Raw genomic sequence first — 26,974 nt, forward strand, 5'->3', positions numbered from 1 at the left:
TGGTGGGGTCAGGATCCATGTCACCGGAATGGCAGTTGAAGGAAAGGGGGAATGAACTGTTACCAAGAACAGCTGTTCCAAATCAGGGTGGGCTGCCTTGGAAGGACATTCTGGATCCAAATGACCCAACGGAGGCTGATGGAGAGTGCCCTCCCTCCTGTACATCATAGTCTGCTTCTCCTTTGTTTTTTTTTAATATTGATTCTTGGGCTTATTCTCTGGAGATGCTGATTAAGTAGGCCTGGAGTGGCTTTTAAAAGCTCCCCAGATGACTCTGATAAGCAGCAAGTTTGGGAAACACAGGACTTAGTTACCGCTAAGCTTCCTTCTCTCCATGAATCAAAGCCAGGCCCACATCTGCCAGGGGCAGCCGTAGATAAACAAGAGATGAAGAAAAGAGACGTGCAGAAAGAGAGAACTGAGCACTCAGAATATTTCAGGGTCTGTCTCATTCATACTAAAAGGCCGACCAAGTGTGCCACTGTGCCTATGTCCTCCTGTAGCACGCTCAAGTACAACATGAATAATCTGGGCCAGCTCTTAGAGACAATTAAATAACTACACAGAGCAGCCAGCATCCAAGTCAAGTCCATAAAATGGATGAGAAAAGTCAAAATGAATCAGTCTAACCCTGCCGCCAATCAAACCGAAGAATGGAATTTCTACGCCTTGTGAGGACCCCTGGGAGAGCCATCAGCACCCCTCTGGGACACACTGCACTTCACAAATGGAACACTCAGAAACAAACAAAAGGAACTGCCAAACCAAGGGACTCATTCCCCACACTGTCTGAAAGTTCCTGCCTCTGCTCATGGCCATGCGCACCTGAAATCCTCTTCCATCTCCGTCTACACCTCACATCCCAGCTCAAGACCACTCTGGTGCCTGGAACCATTCCCTTCCAGAACAGCTGCAGGATAAGGTCTCTCTCTTTTAAAGTCTCATATTGCAATGGCACTTAAATAATGCTTCTAAAAGTAGGTGTTATGCACACATCTTTTCTGTCACACTGCTGAGAACACTCTGAGAACATTATACACGTTCGATTTATTTTTGTGTCCCTCCCAATTCTAAGCACTGTTCTTTGTGCAGTAAACAAACATTTGGTGGATAAATTCATTCCACAAATATTTACTGAGTGCCTTCTATACACCAGGCATTGTTCTAGGTACTAGGAACAGAGTAGAAAATAAAATAGACAACATCCTTTCCCTCCTGGAATTTAGATGTGCAAAATAATGTTAGATGGAGATAAGTTCCATAAGGAAAATGAGAGCAGAAAAGGGAGAGAGGAAGTGTTGAGGGTATCGCGATCCAAAAAAAGTTGATCGTGGAAGGCTCATTGTGAGTGAAGCCCTGATGGAGGTGAAGGAGTGAGCCATGCAGAGAGCCAGGGGAAGAATGGTCCAGGCAGAGGGAAGAGCAAGTTGCAAAGCCCTGAGGAGGAAACACATTTGGCATATGGAAGGATGAGGAGTCCAGGGGAGGGGGAGCAAAGTGAGTGAAGGGGAAAGAAGTGGAAGATCAGAGAGGTAATAGGGGTGGGGGCCTCGGATCAGGCAGACCATGTAGATCGGTGTAAAGACATATATAATTCGACTTACATTAAGAGGATCACTCCAGCTTCTATGTGAATAAAGTGATAAGGATGAGGGAGGAGGAAGAGAGAGCAGATGAAAGCTACTAAAATCATCCAGGCATGAGAAGTTGGCGACGTGGACCACAGCAGAGGAGGTCAGACTGGGTAGATTTTGAAGGTAGAGCCAACGGGATTTGCTGACCAGCTGAATACAGGACACAAGGATAGGAAGACTCCAAAGTTTCTGACTTGAGTAACTGTTAGGATGGAGTTGCCATCACTGAGATGAGCACGACGGGCAGGAAGAGCAGTTGCAGGAGGGATGGGGCTGAAGATCAGAGCTTGGTTTTGGACATCTTAGGGCTGAGCTGCCTGCTGGGCATCCAAGTGGAGATGTCAGGGAGGCAGTTAGATAAATAAGAATGAAGTCTGGCGGAGGGATCCAGACTAGAGATATGAATTTGGGATTCATGAGTATATAGATGGTATTTTAAGCCCTGAGGATAAATAAGAACCCCGAGAAATGGTAGGAGAAAGAGAAGAGGTCTAAGGGCAAAACCCTGAGGCCTCCAATGTGCAGAAATTAGAAAGCTATGGGAGAACCCGCATAGAGAATGGGAAGAGTTTGGCATCTGGGAAGCGAGATGAAGAATACGTTTTAAGGAGGAAGGACTGATCAACTGTGTCAGATCCTGCAAGTGAGATGAGGACTGAGAATGGATCATTGGATCAAGCAACACGGAAGTCACGGTGACCTAACGAACAGCGCTGGAGCAGAATCCTAAAGTCAGCTCAAGAGACAAAGCGGGGTGGGACTGGGTTTGGTATTCAAGAATACAGAAAACTTTTTCAAAGAGTTTTGTTTTGAAGAAAAGGAAAGGGAGTGCCAACTAGAGGAAGAAGTGGAATCAAGAAAGGGTTTGAGGATTTTCTTAAGAAGCATGAAATAATAGCCTCTTTATACTCTGATGGGAATGATCCAGCAGAGAGAACAATTAGGGAGATGTGAGGGGAAATTACCAGAGCAATATCCCTGAGTGGGCAAGAAGGATGCAGTCCATTGCATCAGTGAGGGTCCCTTGCTTGGAATGCGGGCACTTCATCCACCATAAGAGGAGATGAGCAGTGCGCATGGGCACCGATGTGGGTGGGGGCATGTGGGAGCTTGTGGAAGCTCCCAATATTTTCTATCAGGAAAATAGCTCGTCTCTGTTTTCCCAATGAAACAGGAAGCAAGGTGATCAGCTGAGATGAGGCTGTGGAGGAGATGCTGGTGAATGAATCTGTCATTTGGGAAGAGCGGATGGACCAGGTGAACATAGTGTACGTGGTAGGGCCTGCTTGTAGTTAGTCCGCGTGAACTCATAGAGTGTCCAGGAAGAGTGGCAAGAATGAATGAGTGAATGAGTAAATCTTTCCAAAGAGATCAAGAAACCAGAATCTAGACAAAAAAAGTTTGGCTAGCTCTCTTTCTTCCTCCAAAATAAGTAACGGCAATACTGGCCACAACATGTAATTGGACACTTAAAGCAGGCTCCTTTTCAGCGGACCTGACACATCATCTTGCACACTGCTGACGCACCGTTAAATATTTGCTCTCAAAGGAATATTTCTCAAACCCAAGCTCACCTTTACCTTCAAGTAGTCACAGTATCTCAGAACGCAGACTTTAAGCCAGCAGACTGGGGTTTTGGTTCCAACTCTGCCAATGTCTAGCTCTGTGACCTTCACCTCTCTGCATCTCAATTTCCTCATCCACAAATGGGAATAAACAATGGTAGAACCTATGTCACTGGGCTGTCTCAAGGATTAAATAGCACGTCCCTTGCCTAACACAGTGCCTGTCTTATAGTAAGTGCTTTACCAATGACAGGTGAATTCTGAGGAAGTCAACAGTGGAACCAGGCCAGAGAGAAGACTAGTCTTGGTTCAAGTTCTTTATCATATTTGGATGACGCCTTTGTGTATACAGCTCAGAATATATAAGTTTCATTATGCAATTGTTAAGAGTTACTGGCCTCTATCCAAAAGACGGCTCAGCAAACACCTGATCTACACCCTCTGAGGATCAGTAAAGCCCCACAGTAGAGACTATTATGTCCATTGATTAACAATAAAAAGGCAAAGTCCTGAACCCAAAATCAGCTATGTATCAGTGACTTAGGGCCAACATGTTTATTTTCTTTAAGAAATCTGTTTAAAACACAAACTGTCACAAAGCGCAGTCGTTAAGTCTGGTCAAGAAGTGCAAAACTGAATAAGACAGTCCTCTTTTTTCAAAGTAATAATAGCTAGTATTTATCAGCACCTCTGTGCCAGGCACAGTGCCTGTGACTTTTACAACCAAGAGTTGAGTTACTCCTCGTCTCAGCCCTGGTAGTGGCTCCTATTACTACAAGTGAGGAAATGAAGACTTCGAGAGGTTCCATGATTTGTCCTGGGTCAGGCAGCTTGACCCAAAAGGGGTCTGACCAAAACAATCCTTTTCCCCCTTTAACTTGCAAGTGAGATGGGGAATCAAGGCCAGGCCAAGAGCCTGGAAGGCCTTGCTAGACAGTGACCATCTTGGCCTTCACCTTCCTGTAGGGTCCTGGAGGTGTTCTGTGTTGAAGGGGAGTGAGGGGGTTACAACCGAGAGCCGGTCTGTGTGATTCAATTCCAAAAACTAGGAGGAAGGGGGTGGTAGCTGTTGGATTTGGTATAGAACCAGCCAGTGAAACCAGGGGCCAACTAGCTTTAACTATAGTCAGTTGTCTGTTTGCAGAAGTAGTTACATAACCCATTACTAAACTCACCCTATAGATGACATCTCTGGCTTGGGTCAACATGGTAACGGGTGCTTAAGGTTTTTAGGAACTGAGTGTTGACTCCTTGTCCAGTTCAGACTGGTTAAGACACACTGACTCATCAACTGGGCCTGCACAGATGACTGAAAGATGACCCTTTGACATCGGGAGGCTGAAAACTCCAACCTCAGATCACGCTAAGGTCGCCATTTTGTGAACACGCATCCTATGAAGTGCCATGAAACTTGATTACACTTGTGCAGATCATTGATTCCTTACTTCCAATCATCTATCCCCTCACTTCAGACCACACTACCTCTTTATCCCAAAAATATCCCTAATCCCCATTTTCAGGGAAGCAGACTTGAGATTTGTTCTCTTGTCTCCTCTCTTGGCCACCTTGTGGACAAACCCTTTCTCTGTTGCAAACTCATCGTCTCAGTGATCATTATATCATGCGGCAGGCAAAATGAGCCTGGTTTGGTAACACCAGGATTAAGATTCCAAACTGTGTTTGTTGTTGTCAAGGTGTCTATGGCTTTTGAACCTACCCAGAGGAACACTTGATAATAAAGCATTCTATATCCATCTGAAGAAAGGTTCTAAAGGCTCCAAATGGGAGCAGCCCTAGAATGTGTGGTCAGAAAATGTTCCGACTGAAAGAAAAGCTAAAACAGTCTACATCAACATGAGCTTAGCCATCACCAGAAATCTCGCCAGCATAAAAGATGGTTTGATAATATATTGCAGATGCGAGGTGGGTATTTCCCCAGTCCTCTACAAGGAGACCAGAACGTTTGCCAAATTCAATCAGGGACACCCAGGTGTCTTCCTTATCCAATCAAGAGACCAGAGTCTCCCTCAAATCTAATAACAGTGACCATGAAAAATGGGATAAGGATGTCAACGAAGTCATCAGAGAATACTGCAATCTGCCCTATTGCATTAGGACCTCTGTCTGGGCTGGCCCTGTGTCAAGAAAAAGAAATATATTACGAAGCACAAGATAGGGGATGGGGAGTGGACTCAAGAGTTTAAATGTTATCACCCTTGGTTTGGCACTTTAGGGAAAAAGGAACTGCACAGACCCTCAAGGATTGCTTTCAGTTATATCCAGAGAAAATAACTCACAGGAAGGGGAATTTGGCGGGCAAACAAAGAGTAATTAAAACACCTTACAAGAAGGTCGCTCCCATTGTTCTACTCACCACTAACCAAGCTTCTGACATCCCCTCTCACTTCCCAGGGGTGCCTGCCCACCAGGACAGTGGGTTCAGCAAATGACCACTGTCGCCTTCCTGCTGGACAGCACACCCATCCACTGGTAAGTCCGCCTTCCTCATCCCATAGCTAACAAATTGATCCAGGCCCTAGACCCCCTCCTGCCTCCTAACTCTCTCCTGACCTTGGGCATGCCCACCCAGCCCCCTCTCCATGCAGCAGCCACAGGAGTCTTTTTTGCAAAATTCTAATCTGCTTCAACCATTAAGGAACAAAATTTATAGTCTTAGAATGTGTTGTATAAATATCTGTCTGACCATCTAATTAAGCTATTACCAAAAGAAGAAAGATTCAGCTAAATAGATTATCTCATCATAAAAACAGCAAAATCTGAAGTAGATTAATCTGTTCTAAATTAGAAACCCTTACTGCTTTAAGTGCATACATACAAAGCTAAATTTTGACAAGACAACAAACTGTAGCAATCACCTAATGATATAAATAAACCCTGATAACAAACAGATCTCTCTCCATAGTGACTGATTTATGTTAGAGTATAAATATTCTACTTCGGTTTTTCCACATTGTTGAATTTTCTGTGTGGGTGAAAAATATTGGAAAGGATCAGATTTAAATGTGGTTATTCAGGGTAAAATATAACTGTAGGTTTAAAGCAGAAATGTTACAGAAAGTCATTAGCTGTGGAGCCATAAATCATGCTGATATTGAACCTCTTAATCTCAAGTTTGTGGGCCTGATGAGCAGTAAGCCAATCGCTGAGAAGTGGTGCTTGGAGATGGGGAAAGGTTTATTCGAACTGGCCAAAATACGAAGGCAGGAGGATAAGTTCTCTCAAATCAGCCTTAACAAGAGAAGAAAGCAGGGGGTCTTTATAGAGCTAAGGGGCTTGGCAGGAAGAGTTTCAGAGAAACAAAGGGGAAATCATGTTTCTTTCACTCCAGATGTGCCCTTGGGCAACCAGACTTCTGGGCATCAACTGCAGCTGGCAGCTGGTTATCTGGTGATCGCCACTTCTTTAAAGGCAGTCTTTTTCTTCTGCAAAACAAGCTCATAAATCCTTGTGACCCTTGAGTCACCCCTCAGGTTAAACTAGAAAGCAAACTATGAAGATTAATTTCTTTTCCCCTGTGTCTGTTTTGAGAACAAGGTGGACGGGTAATCATGTTCTTATTGAATATTTACAGCAACCCTCAGGTACCCAGCTTCAATACCAAGAAGTCAAGCATGTAAAAAATAAAAGATAACAAATAAATCAAGTTTAACTTTAAAAGAAAATTCCAAGGAATTTCATTTCGAGGCATCTTTGAGTTCGCCAAGTGGACACCATGAGCAAAACTCACTCTCCCAAGATGAAAAAATTTATGGATGAGAAGTTAACGCTGAAATTAAATGGTGGGCTGCGTGTCCAGGGAACATCCTAGGGAGTTGATGCCTTTACAAATCCTGCCGTAGATGAATGTGTGGCGATGGCAACTAACAGGCAACAGAACGTTGGATGGTGGAAGACAAGGGGATAGCGTCACCATGTCAGAAGCCTAAGAACCAGTATAAACAATGACTATGTTCACCAGAGAAGCCAATGGCCTCCACGCGTCCCCTCTCCACAGCACCTGTTTTACTACGATATAAAAATCAGGCCATGCATATTTTCATATTGAATTTTTTTGTTAAATAAACTTTTGTCATTGTAAAAAAAAAAAAAATTCAGATCTGACCACTCACTTCAATGGCTTCTGGCTAAACTTAAAATTCTGACTTGGCCCAGAAGGATCTCCTGGTCTGACCACACCGTCTGCAGTCTTGCCTTGAGCCTCGGGGCAGCTGTGCTGGCCTGTAATCATTTCCTGACTGTGCCCCTCCTGTTTACCTCAGGCTAGCTGAGGTCTTGGCCTTCCAGGCCTGCCTGGGCGAGGGCCTCTCTACTGGCTGTCTCAGGTGGCCTCGCTCTCCCCCAATTCTCTAAAGCAACACTCCTTCTCTCAAGCTGCCGCCATTTTGTTTACGAACCAACCACTCTACCACACAACCAGAGAACCCCAGCTCCAGCTCCTGGCTGAGCACAGGGGTTACCCCCTCAAGGTTTATTTCCACTTCCGACGCAGATGATCAAAGCAGGTTTACCTGCCGTGGAGCTTATCCGTGCAATGACAAGCCCACGCACAAGCCAGGATGAAAGGCCATATAAACCCTGAACATATGAGAGCCTGGTGAAAGTCCAATAAAGTAACTGAGTCCCCTGAGGGGCTTTTCACAAGAAACACTCCCCTTTGAGGCCTGGCTCTCAATTACATGGGGCATTTGCTACTCAGACAGACGGCAGAGTCATTTCCTTCAGGTGAATGGAAACCTGTTTCTGAAGGCTTTGGAAGATCATCACAAAGGAAAACCTCATTTGTTAAGCTTCCTGGAATTAATCTCTTCTCTCCCTGACTAAATAAAATGGTTTTTTAAAAACGAGGGTGGAGATGTGGCAAGGAATAATCTTTTCAAGGAGTGACAGTGACAACTAGACAGAATTCCATTTGTCAGCAAGATGTCTCTACCTGGTCACAGATGTTCTGGTGGCTCTTTCCTGGCACAGGGTAGGTCTGTGCTTTGTTTATCCCTCTGAAGTTAGACTCGGAGCCTGACTTGCTTTGGCCAATAAACTGGGAGGTGGTCGTGATGTGTGCCATTCCCGGTGGAAGCTTTAAGAGCCAATGGGTGACTCCCATGGCCTTTGACCTTGCTAATCAAGGAAGCGCATGTCTAGATGGAGCCTCGTGGGCCTGGGTCCCTGAGTGACAATGAGGAGCAGAACTCCCAGGTCAGCCAACATCAGAGACACAGCAGGAGTGAGAAAGATGACTGGTACTTTGAGCCCCTGAAATTTGGCGTCGCTACTGACTGCAACATGCCCTAGCCTATTTTGACCGATACACTGAGCTGATTTGTCACAGACTCTTGGCATCATAAACCATCATCAAGTTCCTATTGCAGATCAGGAGGCTGCAGAACGATTATGCAGTAGTAGCCTTTAGTCTGTGGAGCCCAGAGCCCCATACCCAGCAGCAGGGCTAAGCTGGGGACCCCAGCATCTTCTAATGAGCAGTTTCTTATTGATATGCAGCGTCAGCCACCGGCCAAGAGCTGGGGACACAGTGGCCTATTGCTGGAAAATTGCTACAGTTGCTGTGAGGAGGGTCCCTGTGGCAAGTTGAGCAAAGTCAGGAAATCAGTGAGGAAGTTGGCAAGGCCAAGAGTCAAGGAGAGAGGGCACGGGGCCTCAGGAGCAGCTCTGCACGTGCACATGACAGTGGAGTGACTATTAGTGATCAGAGCGGAGTATCGCTAGGCACTTTTCTAAATACTTCACACGCATTAACTCCTTCCCTCCTCACAACCACCCTATAGAGAGACAGTACCATCGCTGTCACTTTATAGATAAGGAAAGCAATACAGAAAGAAGTTGAGTAACTTGCCCAAAGCAACCCAGCTAAGCCGAGAGGCGGGGAAGTGAGAACACACACATTAGAAATTAGGTATGGTTAATAATAATATGGAATTAAAAGAAGGAAAGATCTGTAACAGAATGTGATAGCCAAGAGCCAACAACAGATGATACGGCTGGCCAAGAGAAGGTCCTGGCTGCCCAGCTCTGGGTATCAAGGCTACGAGCAGGAATTAGTCATTCCCATCCCAATGGATAAGTCAATATGTAAATTCGTGATTGCATGAATCTCAGCCAGGCCATGCAAGCCCAGATTTGGTTTGCTCAAAGACATAAACTCATTCGTTCATTAACTCATTCACAAATCTTTCAGGGTGGCTGCCATGTGCAAGGTACTCTTGTACACTCTGGGATGAAACCGTGAATAAATGATGCTGTGGCTGCTCCCAAGGAACCTTTCATTCCATGGAGAAAGCAGACATGAACTCGGAGTGAGGGCCCCCTGGGGGCAAAACAGAGGTCACTTATCCATAGCTCTAGCAGAAAGCAGCTCAAAATATCCTTAAAAAATGCTGCCCCCAAAGTGTAAGTAATGGCGGATCACAGCGTATGGTCATAAGGAGGGTGTAGTGGGGGAGGGGACAAAGGGATTGGGCACTGGACTTACCAGGAGGTGCCTGGATGTGCCCACCCAAGAGAAATCAGGGGGTGTCAGTGAGTGAGACAGCCCCTCCACATGCCACATAAGGGCCACCTCAGTTCAAAGATGTGGCAGGCCAAAAGCTGAGCCGCTCATCTGTGGACATTACACGCAACCTGGGTCCCTGTTCACCAGTGTTTCCTGCTCTTGGACGTGTGACTACACCTGCAGATTAGTCACCAGACAGCCCAGACATGAACTTCTGAGCCAATTTATGTCAAAGAAGAAAACGATATTTTACCTGATCAATTCAGCTCAATAGGCTCTTTTGTTTGATTTTTAAACCAGTTTTGCAGGGGGAAAGAAGTTCTTTTGGTTTTCAGTTTTTTTCTCCCCAAAGCCCCTGTATACCCTAGTTGCAAGTCATGCTAGTTCTTGTGGGATGCTGCCGCGGCACGGCTTGATGAGCAGTGTGTATGTCTGTGTCCAGGATCGGAACCAGTGAAGCTGGGGCTGCTGAAGCGGAGCACACGTATTGAACCACTACGCCACCGGGCAGGCCTCCTGGCTTAAATTTTGACAACCAACTCTACTTCAAAGAAGCCAGAAGAATCACTGACCTGACATCACAGGGGACAGCTCAAAACTTGAGAAATGTGCAAACAGTCACAAAGTGAGCACTGCGTCACAGCAGTCTCTCCTGCTTTTCTCAGATGCTTAAAAAAAGAGGCTGATACATGTTTGCATCAATGTGAGACTTTACCCAAGTCTTTGAAACTTTCCTATATTTTACTTACTCATCTCGAGAAATTTCACAGTTTAATGACTCAGGCAGAAACTGGGGGGGATCTGAATTGGCCACTCCAGAATGTGTCTGTTTGGTTTAATTATTTTTAAGAACAAAAGACTCAGAAAGAAACTTTGACCTCTCCTCTAACTGCCTAAAAGGATTTCAGATAGAAGGCCTGACCCAGGAAGGAGCTATCTCCGCAGATAACTCCAGATGTAACAGACTGGGAGAAACCTTGCTGGCTCATTTTCATCAAAGTTCACTCGGGTCACACTGTCTATAGATGGCCCGGCAAACATTTCTTTACCAAACATTTGCTTTTCCATCTCCATGTAAATTGCCTTCCTCCCCTTTGAAGTCCCAAACCACTACTACCAACATCCTCCTTTGTCTTTAACTAAAGACGGTATTTAAGTTGGTGGCTTTGGCCATTTTGGCGAGTTACTCAGTTTTCCTGGGTTTCTCCCATGTATTCATGTTATTAAATGTGTTTGTTTTTTCCTGTTATTCTGCCTCATGTCAATTTAATTCTTAGGCCAGCCAGAAGGACCTAGAGGGTAGAGGAATTGTCTTCCTCCCCTACAAAGCCAACACTCAGTGGGTTTGTAATAACTGTTCATGTACTATGACATTTGAAAGCATTTTTCTGAACTCTGAACTTCCCTGACGTCCTAAGACAAAATATGTTTTATTTTTCATTCTGTTTCCTTCTTGTCACAATCAAGAGTGAAAGTTGGATTTATAAACTCATTTTCACAAACTCATTTTCCTTGTTATAATTTTAGGGCTACCTGTACTATAGAAAATTTTAGTGAAATTTATGACTAACATTAGCCAGAGTTGCCTGCTAATAATCCAAGATAACTCATTAAAAAAAAAAATCACTCTTTCAAATGTTATAAGTCTAAGTTATCAGAGTAATCATGAAGGATATAATCTAAAAACCAGTAGAATATTTGTGCTTTCAGTGGGTATTTATGGATTTCTACAGTGATGGCGTGCTTACTGGTGACAAGCTCTATTATACTGTGCACCTTACACGAATCATTTCATCTAATCCTCACGATGACCCTATAAGGTATCTATACACTTTTAGTATCCCCATTTTACAGTTGGGAAAATAGAGAGGTTGCATAACTTGCCCCAAGGTACACATCTTGGAAGTGATGGAGCCAGATACAAACTCAGCAGGTCTGGACATAGAGTGTGTGCCCTTGGCCACCATGCTAACTAAATGTCTTCTCTTGCTGACCACAACCTAAAGTCCTATACGTGTAAAGCAATTCGGTGAAAATGACTGACTTTAGTGAAATGACAAGATGAAGTTTTCTTTTCCTTTCACATTGTTTACACCCAAGCTAGTTGGCTGGAGTCGCTCAGCACTGCCCAGCGACTAACCCTTCATCTACCCAGCATCCTATTTCCCACTTCGTCTCGCTTTGGAAGAAGACAAAGGGGATCAATATCATGCAAACCATTTGCCGCACAAAGTAATTTTATTTCAAGTCTCAAGTCAGAGAAGCAATGAAAAAGAAAACCTGTCTTAGCCCCCAATCAAAAATAAATCAAGTCACATTAATGAAATAAAAACAAGATGCCCGCAAAGTGTGCTGCTGATCAGAAAGATGGCGCACACACACTCTGAGCAAACTTCCACGGCCCAGCTCTCCAGCGTGGCACCATTAAGGCCGAGGACAAAGCATCTTATTATCGCAACAAACAAGAAGGCTAGGCTCAGAGGTGACATTTTTCCTAATTAAAGTATAAGCAAGAAAACCATTATGTGCAAGAAACCATTTTTTAGTTTGAGAAGTCAGATACCCAGGGAAACAGGAAATAGAGTCAAAGTGAAGAGACCATTGATAATTAACAATTAAATATTCAAGACAAGATTTTAAAAACATTCTACCGCACTGTTAACATTTCTTCTCTCAGGACAACCTGAATCTTAAAGCAGAAAGAAAGGGAAAATGCCCACCACTGCCCGCTCCATGACGAGTAGCCTAGACTAACAACTCCCAGAGTGGAGCTCAGTTCCACACCGGGCAGGGCAATCCTGATCAAGAATATCTCCTAAAGCCGGCCTCCCAGGGAGCAGTCAGCCGCTTAACGATAAAGACTCAAAACGGGGGGGATAAAAATTGCACTTCTGAAGACAGGCCTACTTGATTTCACTTTTTAAAAAAATCCATCACCTACTACTAAATTTAAATCTGACCATTAGCTCCTAAGGGAGAAGCCATAGTTTCTCTACCTTCCTGTCACCCGACTAAACCTAAACTTTGACATTCTGTCCTCATTTCAGACGCACTGTGAGAAGAATGTGGACATGGACTAATTTTTCTGGGGCGGTGCAGAATGGCACTGTCATCTCTTATTGCACGCAGAGCCCCTCTCAGCTCTGAGGAAATGGTCCGGGGTCACCACTGGGCAGCAAAAACGCATCACGCCAAAAGAACAGCTCCGCATCCAGGCTCTGCCTCCAGGCTTCCTTCAAATGCAAACCCCAGGTTTTCACGCTTCACTCAACCTACCCGGCCACACTGGCGACAGTCCCAAACCCGGTGTCGCTCTTATCTCCCGTCACGTGCTCTCAAGGAGCTTGCACAGACTGCTTCTCCTGTGTCGCCCACTGAAGTGACGGAGGGAGGTCTTCCAGGTACATGCCTAAAATGACTCTTCCAAGAAGGGCTTGCACGGCTGTGACAACATTTACATCAGAGAAAGCAGCCGAAGGCTCAGGAGATTTCCCGACCTGTCACCTGTGCAGAGTTCCTTGCGCTATGCTGGGTGAAATAGGAAACCAGCCCTACACTCCTAAGTGCTTCCATTTCACTCAGGCACATCCCCCAAACACTATGCTGTGTAGCTCTCGCGACAACACTTTCCTGTAGGTGAAACTAATATCCCTATTTTACAGATGAAGAAACTGAGGCTCAGTTTCTTCAGCTAAACGCTTTCTTACACAAATCACCTCAGTTAATTCTCACATCAGCCGTTTTGTTACGCCCAATTCTACAGATAAGCAAACTGAAGAACAGAGATGCTAAGTAATTTCTCCAAGGTCATGCAGTCAGTATGGGGCACCAGTTGGGACTCCAACCTTCCTTTTTCTCACTCATTCCATGCAGATGTTAGTCTTCAGTTTCATTACAACCACCCTAAAAAATAATAAGGTTGTTTCATCTCACATATATAAAAGCATCATCATGAGTAATACCAATTATTTTTAATAGCCCATGAACCAATGACAGAGATTTCACATGAGATGCATATTTTTGCAGTTAGTTTCTACTTAAAAAGACAGGCCTGGGTGGCCAGGCCCCCAAGTCCAGACACTTACTGGGACTCTCCGCGCCTGGCAGCCTGTTCCTTGCACTGTGAGGATGAAGCCTTTGGTGGCTGGCAGTGTCTTCCCTCCCTGCACCCCCTGCCCAGCCCTCCCCACGCTGGCTCTACGCTCAGGCCGCCCTTCCTCCCAGGAGGAAGTGGGTTGGGAGGGTATTTCAGGAAGCAGAGCAGAGCTTTGAAAAGGACATCTGTACTCATAGTACCAGAGAGAGTCTAGAAAGCTCACAAGCACAGCTGGCGACTCTCCCGGGAGAGCTCGCTTTGCCTAGAGCTTCTGTCTTTTTGAGCCAGTCATCCAAGTGATACACGATCTCATTTTCCTCCTTCCCTGTGGATGAAGAAATGAGTCACCTGTGAGGTTAGAAAATCCACGTTTCCATAGCTGATGCCTCCGCATCTCATCAAGGTCAAGATGTTGGAGACAAAGCAAGGGCAGCTATCTCTGCATCTTAGATGATCACTTCCACTCATAGCAACACAATAACCAATAGCATAAAGACCCTCTTTAGTATTTCTGGTACAGTGGTTTGTATCAGCGTGATAATCTTGAAAGCCAGGAGCAATTTTATCTTTAACGATTCCAAGAAAACGCAAAGGGAAACAAAACAGTCAGACTAACGCACCAGTGACTGTGCGGTTAGACACACAGTCAGCTCCTTGGTGGGGATACTTCCAGTAGGTCTAGAAGTCGGTCGTATTGGCTTTACTCAAACTGAAGACTTGAACTCCAAGGGCTGATCGTGCATCTTAGGAGAGCAGCAAATCTCCTCCTGCCATAACCCCCGGCCCCTCCAATTGTAGCCCAGAGTCTCCAGGTTCTCCAGCTGGTCTTGCCCCTCTCCATCGGCCCAAAGAGGGCTTCCACTGTCCCCGTGACCTCCCGACACGCTCCTCTGCCCACACTTGGGGTTTCCTCCAGCCTCCCACTTGGGTCGGGTATCAGACAGACCAGCTGGACCCTTAGTTGCAGACTTGCTGCTACCGCTTCCAGGTGGGCTGGACACAGGTCACTGCGAACCTTTCCAGTGTGTGCCAGACTCTGATCACAGGATGCGGTAGACCAGGAGGGCGCAAAGCCTCTGTACAAAAGACCCATGGGATCTGCAGGCAGTGGTGACGGGCCACCCCGGGGTACCAGGAGACATACACAAAGCCCTCTAGGAGATTATGATCCCAGTACTCAGCCATGTGTGGAAAGCACACTCATGAGCGAGAGCGACATAAGACATTAGACCAATGAGGCATTGGACAATATTTATACCACGACCAGGGCTAAGAGCACAGCAAAGAGGGAAGACGCAGACAGCAAAGAGAGGCCCGTCTTCCTCTCACAGAGACAGGGCCTGGAGATGAGGTCTGTCCCCATACACTCACCGGACAGTCACCGGGCAGCTCCAGTGCAGGGGTTCTGATTCAGGTCCAATTGGCCTGATTAAAGTAACTCTCCCCTGCCCGCCCTCTATCTCCCTCTACCGGGGAGAGAAAGAGAGGGACATGGTAGAGAAAGGAAAGGGGAGAAGGCACAGCTCAGCGTGAAATCACTGCCCTTGGCCAAAAGCTCCACACCCTCAGCCACCCCACATGTGACCCTGTGTCTACCCGCTCTGCTGTCAACAGACAGCGTCCAGGCCTCGGTCACATGGGCAAGAATCGTCACTTCTTATCTACCAAGATAGTTCCCTTCCCGATATAAACCTGGCCCAAAGTTGCATTAAGTGGGACCCATATTTGGACCCAAACTCTCACTTCATTTTCTCCCTGCTCCCCAGATCGCTTCACAGAAACAACAGGTAGAGAAGTGGGATATCTTACTGCTTCTTCTGGAACCGTCGAGATGCAGCTCTTGAAGCAGCTCATTCCCTTTCCTACCGACACACCACATAGGCAGAAAGACCTGCACCCTTTCTGCTGAGTGTTAAGATAAGCTTAATCCTGTCCAGAGGGCAGTACAGCGTCAAAACATCTACAAGACCATCCAGCAAGACATCCGTCAGGAACTAGGTCAAGTTTGCAGGCTGGGAAACACGATCTTAGAATTTCTGGTGAAGGGAAGGCAACAAACAGGACATGGAGTCAGGACCATAGAAAGCCAGGAGGTAGACAGAGACAGGCTAGTTGACACATGGGGGAGGCCAGATCCCTTGCCAGGTGCGATCTGCCTTAAATAACTGGCTGTTCTGATCCATCTTTGTTCCCGCTTCCCTGAGCGGCCTCATCTGTCAGTATAAAACCCATGCCTCGCCCTTGGGTTCCCCCACACAGCGAACAGCATTCTCCTGAATCAGCCACTCCTTCAAGTCGTCTGCTAAACCCAGACACCAGTGGCAGCGCCAGGGACCTGCCCTTCCATGGGCCTCACCCCCAACAACAGGGCAAAAGGAGAACCTCGCTTCTAAGATCTGAAAGGGATGTGTCTGAACATGGACTCGTTGAAGATGATCACAAAAGCGCTGCTGGTTCTTGAGACCCTAATCCACGAAGTCACCAAAATATCAGTGAAAGAAGCAGATCGCGGTTTAGACATAGAACAGTTCCTTCAAAGGAGCTACGACGTTCTCGCATTTACTGAGCCCTGAACTTCTGGGTATTTTAAATAAGTTAGCATGGACAGAAGCAGGCTGTTGTTTTCCTGTTGTCCCTTTGGCACTAAGACATACAATCAAGGGGAAAGTTCAGTTTAAAGCGAAAGATATTGCCTTGAAGCAGGAAACAGGACAGAGGTGACTGCCAATGCAGCCAGACACAAATTGTACCGTGGGCATCCTGTGTCAGGTTTGATTTTTATGAGCAATTCCTGGCTTGGTAACTCAAGGAGGCCAAGGGCACCCCTGTGGAGCCAGAGATGGCCTCCAGGGCTGGCCTGGCCAGACTAGTCTGCAGGGCTGACCACAAGCATCCCATGGGTCTGCCCCCTATACCTACACCCCCTCAGCTAGTGGTACCCAGCCGGGTCCATCCTATTTACCCAATCATGAGGACCTCTTCCCCCAAAAACCCAGGTAATGGATCAAAGGATTAACCTAGAAGAAAAGAAAAAGAACACAAGCCATGTCCAGTTCTAAACACCCCCCAGTGGAGTGCTGAATTCTTTAGTAACTGTGACTTAGGTGTGGCAGGTTTAGAGATCTTTTTAGAAGAGAGAGAACTTTGGAAAGTTCAAGACCTACCGTGGCAATTAAGTTGGGCAAACCAAATAGCAGTTAAAAATACCACAGTTATGCTGCGCTTGTGGTTCGAACTGCATTTCCCCAACAGCATGCCAACCGTATGACACCCAGGTTTTATTTTAACCAATTCTGCTGAGAAAAACACCAGCCTTCAACCTAACAGAGTCAAAAGCCATGTGTTACGGTTACATTCTGCTGTAAAATGATTAAGCATTGAACAGGGAAAGCACACAAAGTTAGCATCTGGTAACTACTTACCCTCCGCCCTGGGGGGTGCCGAACCACCCCCCAGGAAATGTCAGAGCGCCTTTCTCGCAGTTAGAAACGCCCGCCCAATCTCCACACTTGGAGCTTGCCTGTATATTTGCTCTTGATCGTTCAAGTAATACTTTACAAAGGAAATTACTAAGCAGTCATAAAGGGCAAAGGGTTAAATATTTATGAAGGCTCACGATGCCAACGAACTCACTTTCCCCAAAATGTGCTCAACACATCAAAGTTCTGTATCCTTCATGAATGACCACTCTGACTTCACAAAAAGAGGAGTGAGCTCTGTATCCGCCTGTGGCCTCTGCTGGCAAAGGCCCAACTGAAGCAGGTCCGAGAGACCCAGCCCACAGGGGACAATCTTTCCAGCTCCACCAGCAGCTCGAGGCTCTCTGGGAGTTACCACACCTCTCCATGTCTGGTTTCCACCCTTTTAAAACGGGCCTAGTGATTGCACCCTCTCAAAGGTTTGTTAAGAAGATGAAGACTTGGTGTGGGGAAGGCCTTAGAATAGAGCCCAGCATGTAATGAGCACTATGTGAGTTACTATTCTTATTGTTGGTTTTATTATTTGGCCAACAGGGATTAAACACCATAGCAGCACCGAAAGCAACGTTCAAGCTCTTGTTTCAGATAGAATGAGACCAAAGAAGAAACACTCTCTTCTCTATTTATTATCAAATGATATTCCAGGAAATCACACTTATCTAAAACATACTTACTGAACAGGGAATATCTGCTGGACTTTGTGGAGGACACAAGATATTATAAACCAAAGTTTCTACCATCTAGGGCGTTACAGTCGAATGAGGAAGCTAGGATGTACGTGCATAAGAAACCACACCGAGGGCAGCATTTGTAAAGTGCCAGCTGAGCAACACTATAGCATTTATTTTTAATTGATTTATAAGTACCAAAGCGCTGAGTAAGCAGATTGATTTCAGCCTAAAATGGGAAACATCATGGAGATGGGATCTGAGCTGGGCGTTGGAGGATGGACAGGATCCTAACTGAGAGAGAAGGAGGGTTTGGGGAAGGAGAATATTGGGAACGGTATTGCAAAACTCATGGGGCCATCCGCAATTTGAGATGAGAGACTGGGGGGCTTAAGAACGTAAGGTCTGCAGTCAGAGGCCCTCCATTCAAATGCTTGTTCAACCACATGCTCGCTGTGTGTCCATGGCCAGTTACTTAATCCTCTTTGTGCCTCTGTTTCCTAATTGGATCCCCCTCATAAGTACTGTCCTGAAGACTAAGATAAAGCATGTGAGGAGCTTAACATAGTTCCTGCACACAGTAGGTCTCAAGGTTAGCAATTGTGAGATATTAGGCACTGGCAAGGAGGCTGCCAAGAGACCCATCTGTGTGCAGAAGAGAGTTGAAGAGGAAGCTGAAAAGTGGTGCAACTCGACATTGGAAGGTCAGAGGGGGTGTGTGGGGAGTTGCTTTCATTCAGGGAGAGACCTGAGCCACCTGAGAAAAGTCATCTTTAGGATGGTTCACCTGACAGCTCCAGGCAGCTCGCAAGAAAGTGAAAGCATCTGGGGACAGAAGTCCAATAATAATGTACCAGGGTCCTTGTGGGACTGGTAAGGGGCTGCCGCTGGGTCCAGGCACTTGTCACAGGAATAGAAAAGAAGGGTGGATATAAGGGACTGGATTAGGTGGCTCAAAGAGTTGGTGGGATATGAGACATGAGAGAAGGAGGCCAAAACAAACTCCACTGTGGGGCCGGCCTGGTGGCATAGTGGTTAAGTCTGCGCGCTCTGCTTCAGTGGCCTGGGGTTCACAGGTTCGGATCCCAGGTGCAGCCCTAGCACCACTCATCAAGCCAAGCTGTGGCAGCATCCCACATAAAACAGAGGAAGATTGGCATAGATGTTAGCTCAGTGACAATCTTCCTCAAGTGAAAAAAAGAGGAAGACTGGCAACAGATGTTAGCTCAGGGCCAATCTTCCTGACGAAAAAACCCAAAAACCAAAAAACACCACTCCACTAAGTACAAAGTGATATTCTGTTTTAGGTCTTGCAATAGAAAAGGGATATTAGGGAAAAAACCAAGAAAATCTGAATAAAGACAGTATTTAGCTAATAGTATCGTAGCAATGTTGATTTCTTAGTTTTGATAAATGTGTCAGATTATAGGATGTTAACATTAGAGGAAGCCAAGTGAAGGGGATATGGGAAAACTCAGTACTGTCTTTGCAGCTCCTTTATAAATCTAAAATTATTTCAAAATTTTAAAAACCTAAAACTCCAGATATTTTGGGGTAACAGTGATCTGGGAAAGAGGGAAACCAGGGCAAGTACTGGCTTGGAGTTAAGGTGATGAGTTGACGGAGCGACTTAAACAGCAATATGGCTGATGGGAGGACCAAGAAGATGCCCAGGCCTTACAGATGAGAGCATGACCTCGTGCCCACATCCAGCCATGTGGCGAATCTGGCCTCCTAGGGACCTGGAGTGGCTTCACAGTCCTCTCAAGTTACTGTGCTCACTTTCCTTGTCACGTGCCCATCTCCCCACCCCAGTTACAGCCCCCCCACACTCCCACTGTTCCCTATTACAGCAAATTTGCCTACCAGGAGAGGTGTCGTATGGCATTTCCAAAGAACTTTATCTTCAGACTAAGCAGCTTCTATTTTGAGGCCCATAATAAACCAAGGCTTCTTAAGGAAAGAAGAAATACCCATAACAGCAGTTGTCAATAGTCCAAATGCAGAATAACCACCAGCTAGTGAGCAGCAGAGCTGGGCTCTAGACTGCAGTGTGCCTCATTCTGCAGGCTGTGTTCTTCCCACCATCCCAGGGGGCCTCCTACAGTAGGCCAGGTGTGGTCTGCTGCCTTAACAAACACTCGAAAATACAGCTTTACTTAAAGCACCAACGCCTGGGATTAGAGAGATCTTCTAGAAAGCTCTCTAATCTACTGGCCTAAGGGAATCAAATATTTTCTATCTATAGTAACTTGAACCATTAATTCTGAATGTCAAAAGTACCATATCATGTATATATATACATACTTATGTTAAATATATACCTATGAATGAATATTCCATATAATGAACATATATTGGTTCAGTAAAACCCATATAATGAATGTCCCTTAAAGATGGGTGATGAATAAGTAAAATAAATTCTTTAGCAAAAAGTAGAAGAGATTCTGAATAACTAGGACATAAGTGCTAATAAACATTTGTTGATTTCACTTAAGCGCATGGCTCAGCGGTCTTTAAATTAATCCCTTCAAATAAAATACGTCTGGCGCTAAATGACGAAATCAGGAATCGGGTTGTTTTCATGAGAATGAAATTAGAGCGACAGGAGAAAGAGATTAGATTCCAGTCCTTTGGAGCCTGAGCAAAGTCCCCTAACTTTCAACTGTGAACGTCAATCACGGATGCTGTGCTGGGACATGAGAAATCCGACCAGCAGAAGCTCTGGAACTTTCTTTCACCAGGCTGTAGATGGAACTGATGTGTCAGGCAGAGAGGTCAGAATAGACGATCTCTAGGGCCTGTTAACTGTGAGCTGCTGGGATTCTGTCACAGAGTTTATGGTGCTCTTAGGCTCAAATAAGATCACAGAGCATCCTTCAGCTCTAAGGTATTAGGTACATGCTGCAGCTGGCTTGTGCTAGCTCATGAGAGAGACAACAACTTAAATTTTCAGGAATTTTGCAGAACAGCTGGTAAACACAGTCATTATTAAAAATTAAACTACATAAACATACAAGTAAATTAATAATTAAAACAAAGTTAATGAATACTCAAAACACATCACTTTCTAACAATTTTATTACGTTTCAGGCTTACCTATGCTCTTGAGGTTACTTATGTCTATTGTATCTATATAGAGGAAATACTCTTTCCTGCTCCAGGGGCCCTGACTTCACAGTGACAGCCTGAAATCAACCACGCGGGACTATTTACACCAAGGAAATGGGCAGACGCTATAAATCAGGGGGGTTTCCTCCTGAGAGCCAGTTGTTGCACGTTTACCAGTGACCCACTGGATACTTGTGTCCTTGAAAGGCAAAGACAAATGAGAAAGTGTATTGTGTTGGGAGGGCAAGGTGCAGGGGAGAGGAGAGAAAGTGAAGGGGCAAGAGAAAGTGGTAAAATGAGAGAGCAAGGTGGGAAAAAAAGTGGGTGTCAGGGGAGTGGGGAGGGGAAGAGGGTAGAGATAGAGACAGGGAAGGAAGAAAGTATTTATTTATTTAGTATCCTGAAAATAATGGCTCTATATAAGCAAATTATTTCAGATAACCAACATTTAAACTCTTTTTCTGAAAATTTCTCTAAATGTATTACTCATGTATTACACTGTAATACTCCTGCCTTCTGAAGCAGAAGCCACCAATTTAACTGAATATTTTCTTACTGACTCAGGTCAGCCCTGTGATCAGACGTTCTATTGCCTTGTATTCCCCTCCAGGTCACTGACGAGCATAGAGCTCTCTGTGCCTTTTATAAGATGGCTCCAGTCTTATGAGCTTTTTATAGCTTCTCTGTCAACTCTCTCACTGCCAGGCTGTCAGCTGTCGCTTCGAGACGTTCTCCCAGTACTTATTTCTAGAAGCCTCGTTTGTTGCTTCTAACTCACAGTGAACTAAGAAGTCAGAAAACCAGACTTGTTAGAGTTGTGCCTAAAATAAGAGCCAACAAGCTCTAGGAACAGCCAAAGGCTCTCTCCAATCAAAAAAGAACATAAACTCTAGGACCGCTCCCCAGGTTCTCAAGGTTACCCATTCTGCCTTCTTTCAGGTTCTTTGCTGTGTTCCCAGTGGTTGAGGTGGCAGAATTAGCAGCCTCCAGATAAGTGAGGTTTCACTAAATATATCAAACATTCAATTGAGACAAACCGAAAAATAGAGAAAACAGAACCAACATTGACTAAATTAGAGAGCGAATCATGTACGTCTGTCACGTAAGTGATAGTTGACAGCACAAACGCTCTGTTCTCCTGCCACGCTATGCCCTTTTCCTGAGGCAGAGGGCAGAGCTGGCCATGGCCCAGCTCCATGGCTGTCGCTCCCAGTGTCCACAAAGGGCTCTGAGCAGCTGGAAGTGGAAACCACCAGAAACAGGCAGCATCGGACAAGGAAGTGCTGGTGGAGGCAGCCCCACCTCCAGCAGCTAATGCAGGAGCTGGCCCCAGCTCAGGGCATCTGTCTACCCCATCTCTCTTCATTCACATCCCCGAGGGAGATGAGCAGCAGAGAGGCCCTATGACATGAATTAGGGCTCTGGTATAACCAAGCAAGATGGCGGTCGAGGAGAAGCCATCAATGGACAAGTCGCCCAGTGGACAGGTACTAGGAGCACACAGTAGCACTCAGCACATAACCCACTTGAAACGCAGTCTGATGTAACCACGTTAATTGGCCCCTCCTAAGCACCATGCCAACCTCCTGAAAATGCATGTCTTTATTTCTCTAAATGTGGTCTTTGGGCTGGCACCAAATTCGGAAAACAAGAAAAGTATTTAACCTCTCGCTGACTTCGCTGGATGAAATAATTGTGCTTTAAAAAAATTTTTTTTTTAAATCTCTTTTCTTCTGTAGAGTTTTGTTTTAAAATATTCTGATAGCAAGACAAAAGCTCTAATTCTCAGGCCTGTTGCCTGTTTACCCAGATTGTCACACACAAAAAATTTTAAATAACTATAATAGAACTACAAAGCTATCCCAGAAATAGAAGAAAATTCCAAAAATTACCCTCCTTGCACTGAGCATTTAACTTGTAAAGAAAGAAACAAGAAATGTTCTAAAATTAAAAATAGAAACTCTGGTAAGAATCCCATTATTTCATAGTTCTTCTTTATGCTGGGCACACAGTAGGCCCGCAACCAATATTTGTTGGGTAGCCGACTGGATGGTTGAATAGATACAGTACTATCGACTGGGTAGCCTGAGGTTGACTGGCCTTCCCCAGGACTCTGGGCAGCAGGACTTGTCCATATTTGGGCCTGTTGAAGAACTATAATTAACTAGTCAAAGTCCTCTCTAACATGAAATCTGAGCATCTTTTCTTTGAGCCTGAGGCTAGCGATTTTAACTACTGTTGCCTAAAATGCAAGTTAAGAACAGTCCATCAACTAGCTGATATTTACTGACCGTTCACAGCACATGGGCCACTGTGCCAGGAAACGGAGATGGAGTAGAGTGAACAAGACAGGAAGGTCCCACCCAACATTACAACACACTTACCAGAATCTATAATAGACCCACACACACAAGGTCCCTTGGTTTGTGACTACAATGCAGTGTGGAGAGGATGATTTGTTCAATGAATGGTGCTGGGTCGACTGGACGTCCAGGTGGAAAAGAATGAATCTTGATCCCTACATTATAGCACACACAAATCAGTTTCAGATAGATGAAGATCTAAACGTAGAAGGCAAAACAACGAAGGAGCCAAAAGACAGCAGGAGGAGATTTCCATGACTTTGGAGCAAAGACTTCTTAAACGGGATGCAACATGCATTAACTATAAAGGAAAAAACTGATAAATTGGACAATATTAAGAGTGAGAACTTCTGCTCATCAAAAGACACCATGAAGAGAATGAAAATCTCAACTCACAAGGTGGGAGAAAATACTTACAACGCTTATTTCTGACAAAGGACTAATATCTAGGATATATAAAGATTAGTATCTAGAATATATAAAAATCAGTAAGAAGAAGAGAAGACAAACAATCCGACCCAAAGTTTGTTTGTTCGTTTGTTTGTTTGTTTTAGTGAGCAGAAGAGGTGAACAGGCACTTCACAAAGAGGAATCCTGAAGGGCAAATAAACATATGAAAAGGGCTGGACTTCATTAGTCCTCAGTAAATGCAAATTAAAACCTCAGTGCAATACCTCTATACCTAAAAGATGGTTAAAATGAAAAAGAGAATATCAAGGGTTAGCGAGGATGCAAAACAACTGGAACCTTCACATATTGTGGTGGGAATGCAGGTCGGTACCACTACTTAGGAAAATCATCTGGGAATACCCAGCAAAGCTGAACACATGCATACCCTATCAGCCAGCAATTTCACCGCTATGTATATAACCCAACAGAAAGGCAGACATATGTTCACCAAAAGACATGTTCCCAGCAGCTCAAGTCAGAATAGCCCCAAACTGGGAACCTCCCACATGCCCATCAACAGCAGAATGGATAAAACAATCGTGATGTATTCACACATGGAATGCTATATGGTGACTAAAACAAACCTCAAAGGCACGCAACCAGTTCATGTTGAAATGGTTCATTTCACACACTTCATATTGAACAAAAGAAACAGACAAAAATTCTAAGACAAGGCAAAGTCAATCAGCTCACCCTGGAGTGGAGTGGGAGGCTAATGACGGAAGGAGCGAGGGACAGCAGGGACTCCCGGGGTGCTAGCAGCATTCCATTTCTTGATCTGGATGGTGGTTACATGGTGGATTCAATTTGAGAAAATGTATCAATCTGTACACTTAGGATTTCTGTACTTTGTTGCACTACGAGTAAAAGTTTTTTTAGAAAAATACTCTCATTCATGATCGCATCTCACACTTCTTTCTGTCGCTAGTCCCTCAACCATGTCAAGGTCCATCCTGCCTCAGGGTCTTAGCATGAACTGAGGCCACTGTGAGAAAGCTCATCCTTCTGGGTCTTTGCACAGGGGGTGCCATCTCTCATCATGTAGGTCTAGTTTCAAACGTGACAAACTTCCTCAGAGAGGGCCTTCCTGGTGCTACCAATCTGGCCACAGTCATTCTGGCTTTATCCCATTGCATGTTTTCTTTCTTTCACAGCACTTCGCACGAGCTGAAACTATTTGGGTTTGCTCATGTGTGTTTGTTCTCAAAGCACAGAGGCTTTGCTTCTCCAGCTCACTGCTGTACCCCTGGCACCTAAAAGTGCAGCTGGCATACTGACCCGATTGCTTGGAAACTTCCAGCCACACAAGTGCCTGCCGGCAAATGTTTATACCAGGTTTATTCACAATGCCAAAAACTGGAAGCAACCAAGATGTCCTTCGATGGCTGAATGGACAAACAAACTAGGGCACGTTTTATACAATGGAACATTATTCAGCTATAAAAAGAAACGAGCTGTCAAGTTACAAAAAGACATAGATGGATCTTAAGTGCATATTGCTAAGTCATAGAAGCCAGTCTGAAAAGGCTATAAACTGTATGGTTCCAACTATATGACACTGTAGAACAGGCAAAACTACAGCAATGGTAAAAAGATCAGTGGTCAGGGGCTTGGGGGGAAGGGGAGAGGGTTAAATGAGTGAAGTGCAGGAGATTTTTTAGGGTGATGAAACCATTCTACATGATGCCATAAGAGTGGATACGTGACACTATGCATTTGTCAAAGTCCACAGAACTTTACAGCATAAAGAATAAACTTTACGTTTGCAAATTTTTTTTAAAAAAATCATTTAGGAGATTGGTGGATCCCAAGACGGAATGTAAAATGTGACAAAACAATCTAACTACATTACAAATATATGAAATAACCTCACTGAGGAGGTATGGGGAAAAGGTGCTGATCTAAGTCTAGAAGTGAGTGGAGTCTGTAAGACTAAATGTAAAGGGAACTGCACATAAGCCCTGCACCCTAGTTGATAAAGTTGCTTTCCACAGAGCATGGGTTAACAATTCCGATACTGCTATACACGCATACTACAATGGATGGCAGGTGGTGAGAACCACAGGTTTCTCACTACTGCAGTGACAGTTTACAGATGGGCAAGGGAAAGAAGCTAGAATGAGCTATGTGGTAATGGATTGGAGTCGGAGACATCAGCTTGAACTCCTGTTTAGCTTAGTATAGATACTGATGGTTATATATAGAAATACTTAAAGATACGTGCATATACACAGATTAGTATACACACATATATTTCCTTGCTCTGTCAGCTGAGAAACCCTAGAAAGAATGACACCCCAGTAGCAATAAGCACACCTAGCACCCAAGTCTTGGTTTCTAACACCATTTTCCAATAAAGGGAACCAGGGCTCCTTGGAAAAATGGCTGATTCTAGGCCTGGGGCAAGAAATATACAAGATGAACCCAGACCATCTCATAGTGCCAGAAAGTAAGGGAGTGTTAAGCACACACACACACACACATACACACACATAATGAGGGGAGTATGTCAAATGGAGAAAGGAGCCAATTGAAACAGCTCCCAATGGCCAAAGTTGGGACAATTTGAGCAAGAAAATAAACACAGAAGCACTGAATTATAACCCAAAGTACATAATAAATATCCATGAGTCCATACTGATATAAATAAATTATTGACTAAATAAACACATGGGGAGAAGAGAAATCTTCCAAGCAGAATTCCACATAAGTTATGTAGAGACAGAGGAGGGGGAGCATAACTCCTCACCCCTTAGGTCTGGACTGCACACAGAGATTTCCTTCCAAAGAACCCAGTCTGCAAAGACAGAAAGGGAGTAACGTTACAGTGCAGAAATCTCACAGACGCTACCTCGGTCAGGAGGTCAAGGTCAATGTCAACAGTGATAAGTCAGGTTGACAGCATGCCCCTTCATAGTATGTAATGAGAATGGCCCTGTACCTCTGTGGTCTTTGTCCCAAAAACCCACAACTCCAGTCCAACCATGAGAAATAACTCAGACAAATCCCATTTGAGGGACACTCTACAAAATACCTAAACAGAACTCCACACAACTGTCAAGGTCATTAAAAGCAAGAAGAG

At 44.9% G+C, this 26,974-nt stretch overlaps 1 protein-coding gene and 1 long non-coding RNA gene across 3 annotated transcripts in view; one reads left to right on the forward strand and one right to left on the reverse strand.

Annotated features, from left to right (window-relative positions):
* The window catches only part of PPP1R14C (protein phosphatase 1 regulatory inhibitor subunit 14C), an 87,602-nt gene that overhangs the window by 44,458 nt on the left and 16,170 nt on the right, over positions 1–26,974 (reverse strand). The window lies entirely within an intron of this gene.
* Positions 4,979–17,861, forward strand: LOC111771434 (uncharacterized). Of its 2 annotated transcripts, XR_002805293.2 has the most exons (4): positions 4,980–5,122; positions 5,612–5,689; positions 12,773–13,126; positions 15,588–17,861. It is a non-coding gene; the product is annotated as an uncharacterized lncRNA (long non-coding RNA). The 2 variants fall into 2 exon arrangements; XR_002805292.2 differs by lacking the exon at positions 15,588–17,861 and having other exon boundaries at positions 4,979–5,122; positions 12,773–14,327.

This window comes from Equus caballus, chromosome 31, assembly GCF_041296265.1.
Source record: "Equus caballus isolate H_3958 breed thoroughbred chromosome 31, TB-T2T, whole genome shotgun sequence".
NCBI lineage: Eukaryota > Metazoa > Chordata > Mammalia > Perissodactyla > Equidae > Equus > Equus caballus.